The sequence below is a fragment of the Vespa velutina genome, chromosome 6 (genome assembly GCF_912470025.1).
Source record: "Vespa velutina chromosome 6, iVesVel2.1, whole genome shotgun sequence".
Classification (NCBI taxonomy): Eukaryota; Metazoa; Arthropoda; class Insecta; order Hymenoptera; family Vespidae; genus Vespa; species Vespa velutina.
The window spans coordinates 1,097,631-1,107,324 of NC_062193.1; the positions used below are offsets into that span (position 1 = coordinate 1,097,631).

General features: G+C 33.0%; 1 protein-coding gene across 4 annotated transcripts in view; it reads left to right on the plus strand.

Moving 5' to 3' along the window:
* The first annotated feature begins 8,065 nt into the window (after positions 1-8,065).
* LOC124949703 overlaps positions 8,066-9,694 on the plus strand; it is a 15,159-nt gene continuing 13,530 nt past the window's right edge. The window contains exon 1 of one of the 4 annotated variants that reach the window (XM_047495282.1): positions 8,066-8,472. The gene's annotated coding sequence lies outside the window, so the exon portion shown is untranslated. The remainder of the gene's footprint in view (positions 8,473-9,694) is intronic. The other 3 variants (XM_047495279.1, XM_047495283.1, XM_047495280.1) reach the window with 3 other exon arrangements.

Sequence of the window (9,694 nt, forward strand, 5' to 3'; positions counted from 1 at the left end):
ATATATATATATATATATACTTACATAACATTCATAAATACATATATATATACGTATATGCATATAATCACGTTCATAATCATTCATTTCTTTCACAGTTATGTTTAAAAAAAAAAAAAAAAAAAAAAAAAAAAAAAAAAAAAAAAACGTATAAAACCCGTTAAATCTCTATAGAACGAACTATCATTCTCACGTTGAAACTCGCGATAACCAGTTATGGTTAGATAACGATTTTGCGATACGCAAGCGTCGAATAAATAGCGAGTTTGGATATTCGAAGAGTTGGTTGGTTGCACCGGGTGGCAGCGATGTTCCTTACCATATTCGGAAGTGATGTCGAAGAGATGGACCGCAAGAGGGAGGACCGGTCCGTATTACCTCTGTCGAAGAGTAGAAGAAGAGAGAAAGGAAGAGAAGGCGAAACCTTTACGAGCATCATCGAACGAACTTTAAACGTCGAGTCTTGAACCTTACCTCTTCGTATATCCTATCTGTATATATATATATATATATATATATATATATATATATATCTTTTTTCAGATACCATCGGTCATCTCAGCTGGTGCATCAGGTTGGTAGAAACTCGCTTTGAACATAGGTGGCAAATACACTTTCTTGTAACTCGGACGAAAGTGAACGCGTCTTTGGATCTTTCTTTGAATATACATACGTACATTCAGCAGAGAAATTTTCATGCGATCGTTTGTTTGTTTTCTTTCTTTTTTTCCCTTTTTTCTTTCTTTCTTTCTTTCTTTCTTTCTTTCTTTCTTTCTTTCTTTTTCTTTTCTCTTTTTTTTTTTTTTTTTATTATTATTATTCCTCTTAACTCTTCGAGACACACGATTTTAAAGAAAACGAAAATCCGAGTTGCATAGAATTTTTTTTTAATATAAAAAGAAAAAAAATATGAATAAAATAGCATTCATTTCAATTATTTATTATGAAATATTAATAACTATGAGTGACCTCAACTTTTTGGAGATGGATTAAAATATATGTATAAAGAGGTAAGCAAAAGTTGGGATAGTTTTTAATTACAAAGAGTTAACAGACCGAAAGTTATTTTCTTTTTTTTTCTTCTTTTTTTTTTTTTTTTTTTTGAAAGGTAAAAATCACGGATCAAAGTCACGATCGATGGATACTCGATTTTCCCGTTCGAAAATTTTCTTAAATCAACGATTATACGATGTCCGACAAGCCGAAATAATATTATTGGTAATTTTCAAAGTAAAACTTTTTTTTTTTTTTTTTTTTTTTTTTTTTTTTATTTTCTTTTCGTCAAACGAATTTAATTGATCCGTACGAAACTCGTCTCTCGTTGATGCATGTTAATTCATTATCGGATAAATTCTTTCCGCAGTTTAACTTGTGGTATTATTATATTAAGCGCGGGTTATATTTAAAGAGAACATTATCAACTTTGATCACATCGAAAGTACATACCTTTGATGCTATTTTCTGTCATGGCCAGTCACTCAGAGAAAGAGAGAGAGAGAAGGAAAGAGAGAGAGAGAGAGAGAGAGAGAGAGAGAGAGAGAGAGAGAGAAAGAGAGGGAGAGAGAGAGAAAAGCTTATTGGAATTTTTCGATCGATTTCTTTTTCTTTTTGATTTTTTTTTGTTTTTTTTTTGTTTTTTTGTTTTTTTTTGTTTTTTTTTTTTCAGTATCGAAGCAATACCATCTTATTCCGTATTTTTTCAAGATGATAAGGAGAATCGAGCGAGAACGAAGAAGATAAATTATTGTAAGGGAAGTTTAAAAAAAAAAAGAAGGATTAGCCGAAAGATTAACTGGATTGATTAAATTAAAATGGAAATTGTTACTCGAGTTCTATTCGAAAAAATGATCGAACTTCGATACTTAACAAAATGTATCGTTATTTTATTACATTCTCTCTCTCTCTCTCTCTCTCTTTCTCTCTTTCTCTTTCTCTTTTCCTCTTTCTCTCTCTTCTATTTGTACGTATTACGTACAACTTTAATGACAAAAATTCGATTTTAGCTTTGAAAAGTTATTCCTTGTAATATATACGTTAAATTCGTTGACAAATGATTAAGATATTTTTTTAATATATATCTATATGTAACATAATCAATGATAGAATTTTAATAATAGAAGAAATTTACTTAAAAAAGAAAAAAAAGTTTTACTTAGAAACGTAGTTACTAATTTAACATAAACTTTTTATTAAATATTTTATAATTTTTAAAATTTATAAAAAATTATAATAAACTTTTAAAAATTTTAAATTATAAAGAATTTATTAATATAAACTCTTTATGTTAGAAATGTAAAGAGTTTATTAACGTAAACGTTTTTTTACATTAAAGAATTTATTAACGTAAACGTTTTACGTTAAAGTGTAACTACATTCCGCTTGTTCTTTAGTAAAATTTTCAGGTAAATTAAAAATATTTCCGGATGCGTCAAAATATTTTCAGATGTTTTTTTATTTTCCTCCTTCGATCTCATCAAGGTCTCTAGATTTTCAAGATAAAAAATTTCTTTAATATGTGACTATTCAAAAAAAAAAAAAAAAAAAAAACGACTTGAACGTTTTTACCAGTTCATCTTTTTCTAATTAATTTTTTTTCTTTTTTTTTTTTTTTTTAATCACGAAATCTTAAGACGAGATTCAGATTTGAAAATTCAGACATGAAATGTATTCGCAAAGATTTGAAAGCGAGACAATGTTTTTCATTTACTCTCGTATTCTTTCAAAAGGGAGTTGAAGTACATGACTTTGGTCTAACCATGTGTTTCTTCTCTTCCTTACGCACCTTATATCCTAAAGAAGAAGAAGAAGAGGAAGATGATGATGATGATGATGATGAAGAAAAAGAAGAAGCATCGGGCACTCACATATGCACGACTATGGTGCGGTACTTTTATCGCGTTTGCTGGTTGCACGCGTGTTTGCATGTTTTTGCACTTACCATCTTACAAGTCTTTACATACATATAGTAGCCAAGCTGACGCGGATATATTATCTCTATAGTGGCGTAACGTTCGCGTGAACGCAACGCGCGTTTTTTTTTTTTTTTTTTGTACCTTGTCTATTCATCCATTTGTATTTCATTCGTTTACGGATCAAAGGTCAAAAGCTATGAACGTCAACGTTCAACCATGACGATATAAAAATTTCAGATTTTTTTTATTGACGGAGATTTAAAGTATTTCCTTGATCCTTCCTTCTATGGGTCGTTCGGAAAGTCATTTCGGTTTTTTTTTTCTTTTTTTTCTTTTTTTTTAAATGAAAGACAACTTTCGTATAATGAACAAATATTTTATTAAATTATATATTGGCCATTCTGGTCCAATACCTTTTGTCATCTTTCTGGTAGTAGCATGATTCCATGCTCATAAAATTTTTGGTCTTTGCTGGCAAAAAACTGATCGAGATGGTTTCTGACCTCCTCATTTGAAGTGAAGGTTTTACCGTCTAAAAAATTTTGCAGTGACCGGAACAAATAATAATCCGAAGGTGCCAGATCTGGAGAATATGGTGGATGTGGCATTGTATCCCATTCAAGCTGTAAAAACTTTTGGCGAGAGACCAAACTTGTATGAGGTCTCGCATTATCTTGGTGGAACACTGCACTTTTTCTGTTGATTAATTCTAGCCTTTTCTGTTGAAGTGCATCATTCAGTTTGTCCACCTGATGACAGTAGACTTCCGAATTAATTGTTGTGTTATCCGATAAAATCTCAAAAAAAAAAAAAACGATTCCTTTAAAATCCCACCAAACAGACAGAATCACCTTTTTTTGATGGATATTGGCTTTGGAAATGTTTTGAGCCATGATCTCTTGCGTTTGACATTGTTATATACAATCCATTTTTCGTCCTCAGTAATGATGCGCTTCAAAAATGGATCATTTTCGTGACGTTTGAGAAGCGAATCACAGACGTCAACGCGACAACACAAATTTCTCTCCGTGAGAACATGGGGAACCCATATATCGAGCTTCAAGATTAAACCCAGGCCTTTCAAGTGATCATAAACAATTGAATTTGATAAATTCAACCTCTCACTGATCTCACGTGTTGTTATTCGCCGGTTTGCATTAACTAATGCCTTTATCGTGTCTTTATCAGCTTCAACCGGCTTTCCAGAACGTGGTGCATCTTCGACATCAAAATTGCCGGATCGAAATTTTGCAAACCAGTTCTGGCGTACTGTCAACACATCTTCTCCATACACATCGGTTAATTTCTTTCTGGCTTGAACAGCATTTTTACCTTTTCTATAGTAAAAAAGTAAAATTATGACGAAAATACTGCTTATTGCTCTCCATATTTAAAAGGAGACCAAACCAAAAACTACTGCGTAGAATTAATTGGACTTTTTCACACACAAGCCTTGCTATATCAGCTCTCAAAACGTATAATGATTATGCGTCTTAAGTGTGAAGTTAGGTGCAAAAAAATACAATTAAATCCTCTGTCGGGAAAAAACGAAATTACTTTCCGAACAATCCAATAAGATACATCGAATTCATATGTATTAGGTGGACCGGAAAGTAATGTCGCTTCCTTAAATTAAATTCAAACGAATAAATTTTTAACATGTTTGTATTTTTAATCACAATCAAATATCGACATGCACAGAAACGACATTACTTTCCGGTCCACCTAATACATTCGATATTCATCATAATTAATAATATATCTTTTTGAAAGAAATGTTATCATTTTGATTATAGAAAAAAAAAAAAAAGAAGGTAATAAAGTAACCCGACGGGATTAAATCTCGGTCTGGCAATATCTCGATAATTATAACTTCCTTGTGGTCAACTTGCAAATTTAATTGTTTTTTTCATTGATTTTTCAAAATGAAACCGAGACGTTGTCATAAGTTTAAATACTTCGATATCTTTCGTCGATAAAAATCGACGTGATATTTTTATTTGAAAAAAAGTAAATCTTTTTATTTATCCCTTTTCTTAATAACGTTTATTACATTATATAATTCTATCGATTTAATCGATCCAATTTCCTATATCAATTTATAAAACTTGTTCGAATGATTTTTCAAGATATAATCGGAACGTGAACTTTTGATATTTCGTTCCTTCCACGATAAAATCGATGTTACTCTTTCGTTGAATTTTCGATTAAAGATTATTAATTATAATTTATATAATTAATCATAATTAATTATAATTTTTATTAAATGTAAAGATCATCTTATTTATCAAGATATCGATCACTTTCTATATCAATTTTCTAATTGATTCGAATAACATTTGGAGAAGGAATTGATCTATCATAATCATTCGATGAATTTTCTTTAAAGATAATAATTTTTATTATATAAAATGATCAATAAAGTTCATTCTTTCTCTCATTAGCTTAAAAAAGTTCGATCTTTCAAAAATGAGATCGAGCTTTCGTTATACTTTGATATCTCGATCGTTCATCGATCAAAATCGACGCGATCTTTTCGTTGTATTTCCGATAAGAAATCAATTTTTTTTTTTTCTTTCTTAAAGATTATGATTTCTATTAGGTGGACCGTAAAGTAATGTCGTTTCTGTGCACGTCGATATTTCATTGTGATTAAAAATAAAAACTTGTTAAAAATTTGTTCGTTCGAATTTAATTTAAGAAAGCGACATTACTTTCCGGTCCGCCTAATATTTTCTTTTTTCTTTTTTTTTTATTACTTAAAAATATTAAAAAATTTTATTACTTAAAAATTGTAGATCAAATCAAAAATTTTCAAACGTATAAGTCAAACGTATATGCGATTGATTTTTCGATAAGAAATCGATACGTTGATCTTTTTCGGAGGCAGGACGAGATGTCCATCTTTAATAAGAGAGATCTCGGATTGATAAACAACTGGTCTGATCGATGTCGAGAAGGGATCAGAGATGGTAGAAGGATTTCAACAGAGACAAAAGGACAAAAAAGAAGAGAGAGGGAAAGAGAGAGAGAGAGAGGGAGAGAGTGAGAGAGAAGAGTGAAAGGAGAAGAAGAAGAAGAAGAAGAAGAAGAAGGAGAAGAAGAATAAGAAGAGAAGGAGCAGGCGTGGGCGCCCAAGGCCTTCTGCTCGCCATTTACGGTCGGTCAAAGCCGGACATCAGGAGGAAAGAAAGGCGAGTGGGAGAAAGAGAGAATGCGAGCGAACGAACAAGAGAAAGAGAGAGAGACAAACAGAGAGAGAGACAAACAGAGAGAGAGAGAAAGAGAGACAGAGAGAGAGAGAGAGAGAGAGAGAGAGTCAAGGGGATACAGAGGATATATGTATATCGCCTTTTTGGTCATCTTTGCAAACTGGAAAGACCACTCGAAAGAGCTCGAGCCGAACGAAACGACTCTCATCTCTCTTCTCTCTCTCTCTCTCTCTCTCTCTCTCTCTCTCTTTCTCTTTCTCTCTTTCTCTTTCGCTCGTCTGGCCGATAAACGGCTTATGCGTTTCGACGTGTAGTCCTCTTCTTTTGCCGACGAAAAGGACGAGTCATATTCGTGTTCTTCCTTCTTCTATATATTCTTCTTCCTCGAACCATCACAATTATCCTCTTCTTTTTCTCCTCTTCCTCCTTCTTCTTCTTCTTCTTCTTATTCTCCATCTTTTCTTCTTCTTCTTCTTCTACTTCTTCTTCTTCTTCTTCTTCTTCTTCACCTTTTCTTTTTCTTCTTCCACTTTTTCTTCTCCATCTTTTCTTCTTTTTCTTCTACTCCATCTTTTCTTCTCCTTCTTTCTTTCTTTCTTTCTTTCTTCTTCTTCTCCATCTTTTCTTCTCCTTTCTTCTTTTATCTTTTTCTTCTTCTTTTTCTTCTTCTCGTCCTCCCCCTCCATCTTTTTTCTCCTTTTTTATTTTTTTATCTTTTTCTTTTTCTTCTTTTTCTTCTTCTTCCTCTTCTTCTTTTTCTTTTTTTTTCCTCGTATACGACGCGTGTTCATGAAACGTGATCCACGATACTCGGTGATCCCTGGCTCGTGTCTTGTACACGCAAGATATCTTTTGAAAAAAAAAAGAAATAAAGAAAGAAGAAAAAAGAAAAGAAAATCTCTCTGCGTCTCTCTGTGCTTGTATGATCTATATATTCATCCACTTTTTTTTAATGAACTCGCTCTGAATAACGAGTTCTTCCAATGAATGAAGAGTAAAGTAAGCCTCGTGTTTTCTAGATTGGCGAAATTGACATAGTCATTGATACGTCTTACTTCAAGAAAATAAATTATCTAAGAAGAAGCTAAGTAAAAAGAAGAAGAAAAAAATGAAGAAGAAGAAGAAGTAGAAAAAAGAAGAAAAGTCTCTTTACGTCTCTCTGTGCTTGTATGATCTGTATATAAGAAGAAGAAGAAGAAGAAGTAAAAGATGAAGAAGAAAAAAGAAAAGAAAGTCTTTCCGCGGTTTCTCTGTGCTTGCATGATCTAAATATCCATGCGTAGTTGTACTTTTTTTTAAATGAACTCGCTCCAAATAACGAGTTCTTCCAATGAATGAAGAGTAAAGTAAATCTTGCGTTTCCTAGATCGGCTAGATTGACGTAGTCAAAAGTATGTCTTCAAAAAAAAAAAAAGAAAAAAAAAAGAAAAGAAAATATCATCTAAAAACAAACTAAGTCAAAAGAAGAAGAAGAAAAAATGAAAGAGTAGATGAAGAAGAAGAAGAAAAAGAAGAAAAAAAAGGAACAGAAAAAGAAGAAGAAGATAAAGAAGAAAAAAATGAAGAAGAAAAAAATGAAGAAGAAGAAAAAAGGAAAGAAAGTCTTTCCGCGGTTTCTCTGTGCTTGCATGATCTAAGTATCCATGCGTAGTTGTACTTTTTTTAAATGAACTCGCTCCAAATAACGAGTACTTCCAATGAATGAAGAGTAAAGTAAATCTTGCGTTTCCTAGATCGGCTAGATTGACGTAGTCAAAGGTACGTCTTACTTAAAAAAAGAAAAAAAATATCATTTAAAAAGAAGCTAAATAAAAAGAAGAAGAAAAAAAAATGAAGGAGTAGATGAAGAAGAAGAAGAAGAAGAAGAAGAAGAAGAAGAAGAAGAAGATAAAGAAGATGAAGAAACGTGGTTGAGAAGTGGGAGACGAAGAGGTGGGACAAAAAGATAGAGGTAGGGGAGAGTAAAGGTAACTCTCGACTAGGTTTGCCTGCTACGGCAGGAGAGTCGAATGGAAGGGGTAGCTCCTGCGAGTCGCAGGTGAAACGCTCTCTCGGATAGAATCGGCCGCTCAGTTGCGCTCGCGCGATCGCGTACGACGATAATTTAACTGCGCGCGCGCGCGCGTGGCAGAATAACAATACGAAAATACGTCGGGAAAGGCTCGGTCTTTTTTTTTTCCTCTCTCTTAACCTTTTCGTTGTGTGTCGTATATATATATTTATATATATATATATATATCGTATGTGCGTGTGTCATCAGATTATTGGAAATCCTTTTACTGTCAAAATTCGAAAGGTTGTTGGGTAGTGTCTTTGATCGAAGAACACACAAGATTCATGGATAAGAGGTACGTGAGAACGTGTCAAAGGTTGTCTCTTCCTTTTTACGCATGGAGAATAATTGTAAAGAAAGAGAGAAAAAAAGAAAAGAAAAGTAAAGAAATGAAAAAGAGAAAGAAAAAATATAGATAATTAATAATAATACGATAGATAGTTAAACATTGATTTAATTCAATTGAAGAATACTTTTAATGTAAGTTTATCGAGTAAATAAATCTTATAATTCGGAAGATTCTCACAGTATATATGTATATGTATGCACACACACACACACACACATGTGAGGCAAGGATCATCGCGTGCGTGCTCGTTTGCTCGCTTTAACGCGTTTCTGTCTGCGTTCTCCGAGCTACAGAGAGAGAGAGAGAAAGAAAGAAAGAGAGAGAGAGAGAACTCGTTGACCTTCGCGCTCGCAGATTCTCGTAGAGTGTCCGCGTACCGTTCGAGAGAGCCTTGCGAAAGCTTCTTTGGTCTACCTCTTTCACTCACACACTCTCTTTTTCTCTCTCTCTCTCTCTCTCTCTCTCTCATTCTCTGTCTCTCTCTCTCTCTCTCTCTTTCTGTTCCTTCAGGTATCTCTGGAACTTGGAGGTTTTATCGTTTCGAAGTATCTTTGGTAAGAGGAAACTTGAGCATGGTCAGGGCTGTATGTTTCACTCTCTTTAAGTTGGTATCGTACTTACTTAGAAAGATTTATCATCAATATTATTATACCATTTCGATCATAAGGCGATTATGTAATATCCTTTTTCGTCATTCATGACATAAATCTTAAAAGATATGAGACATAAGATATTGGAAAGATAACGTTCAATGTGTTAAACCAAAGTTGACGAGTTACGAGAGTTGAGATCATCTTAAATGATCGTTTCGTTTCTCAGAAGAGAAGAAAGTCCTCTTGGTTGGATCCTCGCGTGACACGCGAGGAAAGTGATCACTGCTAGATCACTGGTTAATTTATAAGACGATCCGTTATCTAGTTCCTTTCCCATAGTTTTAACGACGGTCTATCGTTCATTCCTATTCTATCGTATTAAAAAAAAAGGATAGAAATCATTTTTCCAACGTATACGTATCCTAGATATTTACGGTACTTAGGTATATACTTAAAGTATCTGTCTCTATAAATAAATAAATATATATATATATATACTTTACAGTGTAGGTAGTTTTCGAAGAAGAGGACAAAGAGATATCCAAAAGAGGAAGGAAACGTCCTACGCCACTGTT